The sequence below is a fragment of the Dreissena polymorpha genome, chromosome 2 (genome assembly GCF_020536995.1).
Source record: "Dreissena polymorpha isolate Duluth1 chromosome 2, UMN_Dpol_1.0, whole genome shotgun sequence".
Lineage (NCBI taxonomy): Eukaryota > Metazoa > Mollusca > Bivalvia > Myida > Dreissenidae > Dreissena > Dreissena polymorpha.
Window position 1 is genome coordinate 117545944 of NC_068356.1, and position 3015 is coordinate 117548958.

Sequence of the window (3015 nt, forward strand, 5' to 3'; positions counted from 1 at the left end):
TAGGAGAACGATTATCTCTTGTTATGTGCAGCCGAGTATGCAATCAAATGACTCAAACAAGTGGGTCTGTTTAGACTAGTCGTACACAATTACAATGAATATTGTTTATTTTATTAATACCATTTTTGTTTTATTCCGAGAATATTAACTGCAAACATATTTGATGTGTGACCGATATTGACTTTTTCGATTGACCCAACTAATAACACATCTGATAAAAAAAAATCTTAAAAAATGTCAAAGCTTTGTGGGCATTTTATTTCACCTCCGTACTTGAAATTACGTTATTAAATACATTGACGATAACGATGAACCGTTTATAAAGTTCAACAGTTACATATATGTTTGGGACACCCCTTTTTTATTTCATGTTTGTTTTCGAACTGACATTTGTAGCAGTGTGTCTTTTTAGCGTTTAAATCCACAGTTGAACTGAAAATGTACACGTCTAGTTGCTTTCTGATTCTCTGATAAGTATCATATAATTCAGTATAACAATCACTTTCCATGGACAATTGTAAAAAAAATAATCGCGATTTTATCAAAGATTACTTAACGCGTACGCCTAATGTTACCGATTTTATAAAATCATAACGTTGTTTCAATTATTACGAGTGTTTAAAGTTGCCTGTTTACTTCCTGTTTGCTGTGGGGAAACATAACTGTTATTGTTTATGATTGATCATATTCTTGGTTTATAATGGTAGGCCTTTTTGAAAAGAAATTAATGAAATGCAATTGGTTTCGGGACTGGAGAGTTTTCGGACCTAACGAACTCAATGTATCATTAACAACATTTCGCATTCTGATACAAGTTACTTGATTATAAATGTTTGAATAATGTCGTGAGTTTGAATCCAATCGTATCCGTCAAAAACAAAAAAAAACAGGTGAGATTAAAGGAATGGAAATAGATCAGCTGTCAAAACAAAATGGGAGTGTTTTACACCAGTTAACTGTTACGCGTTAAAATATTATCGGAACAAATAGCTTGTATCTTATTGAAAACATGGGTCGTAATGGCTTATTAATGTAGTTCTAAGGGAATATATATGAGTAAACGTCCAATATAACGGATTGAATTTAAATTCCCATATTTAATGTTGGTAGTGAATATATTTGCTTATATACGTGTCAATGTCGATGGGTATTTTATACCCATTAAGTAATGGCACAGTCGTAGTGTCCTGAAATAACAAGTCGTTACCACCATATGCAGACGCAATCGGGGTCAGTCCATAGGCTACTAAAAACAGACCAAAGCCATCGAAACGAAAATAAAAAAGCCTGGATTCAACGCCTTGGAACAGTGAATGTAAAGCAATAGTGGCTTAACGTGTTTTATACTTGGCCTTGCTTTCGTCACAAAACATGTACATATGAATACAAACTATTTTTTGCAATATACATTTTAATTTTTTTTTAAATATATTACCATGCAAATGTGTACAGTTGAAATTTAACAACGTTGTTTTATTGTCTATGAAATTGCATATCCAATTCTTAACGAAAATCTGCGGAAACGGTAATGAAATAACCCATTTGCGCTGGATTTATTTTTTAAACATATCTAAAAGTATGAATTGAACTTACACATTAATGTCCTCAAAAAGATTAAACCTTAGTAAAAGCGGAAGGCGATAAAATGCATACAAAATATGCAATAACTATGAATATTTAAATTTTCTTGTTCATATCGCGCACTACAAAATACCGTTCCTAACGATTGCGGTACACGAAAACTACTAGATTGTAAACGTGTTTACTTTATATAGACCTTGTTAATGGTATATAATAGAGCAATACACAATCTCAGATGGCCGATTTGTTCAGGCCACAGCTTTTTCATTCGAAGGTCAGTGGTTCAAGATCAGCTGTGGTTAAATTTCTAAAATTATTTTATAAATGCGATTCTTGTGTTTTACCGGAGCTTTAAATTTTCGACTTTCAGTTTTATCAATTCAAAGCATTTAATTACGTAGTTTAAATTGTAAAAAAAATCCGTAAACAAGTCTCTTTAAAACTGTCAAGGTCTTCACGCTATATGCACATTAGAGTTTGATATATCTGTTTTCAGAAAAATCGTTATTTAGATATCTGTATACAGAGTGCAGGATCACGTTACTTTGTGGGGTTTACAATTGAACTTTAATGGATGTAAACACACCTGGATGTGGTGCTTTTCTTCAAATTTCTTTTTAAAACATTTTTTTCTTAATCATTTCAACGAGTGTATAAAATATTTTTTTTATGCTGCTTATGACAATATGAAATGCGTCAGAATTACTTTATTTTAGAAGCCTGTGTTTACGGTGTGTTTACATTCTGTCCAGCCCGTGTGTAAACCGCGTTAATCCTGTACCCTGTATAACTTGTTTTCAAAACGTTAAAATAAAAACAATGCGAAGTTAATGGAAATAATGTGTTTTTAGCTCACCTGTCACGAAGTGACATGTTGAGCTTATGTGACCGTGTGATGTCCGGCGTCCGCATTTGCGTGTGTGCTTGCGTGCGTGTGTCCGTTAACAATTTGTTTGTGTGGACAGTAGAGGTCACAGTTTTCATCCAATCTTTATGAAATTTGGTCAGAATGTTTATCTTGATACAATCTGGGTTGGGATTGTATTTGGGTCATCTGGGGTCAAAAACTAGGTCACTAGGTCAAAAACCTAAGTCACATAATAGGTCAAATAATAGAAAAACCTTGTGTTGACAATAGAGGTCGCAGTTTTCATCCAATCGTTATGAAGTTTGGTCAGAATGTTTATCTTGATAAAATATGGGTTGGGATTGTATTTGGGTAATCTGCGGTCAAAAACTAGGTCACTAGGTCAAAAACTAGGTCAAATAATAGAAAAACCTTGTGTAGACAGTAGAGGTCACAGTTTTCATCCAATCTTTATGAAATTTGGTCAGAATGTTTATCTTGATGAAATCTGGGTTGGGATTGTATTTGGATCATCTGGTGTCAAAAACTAGGTCACTAGGTCAAAAACTAGGTCAAATATTAGAAAA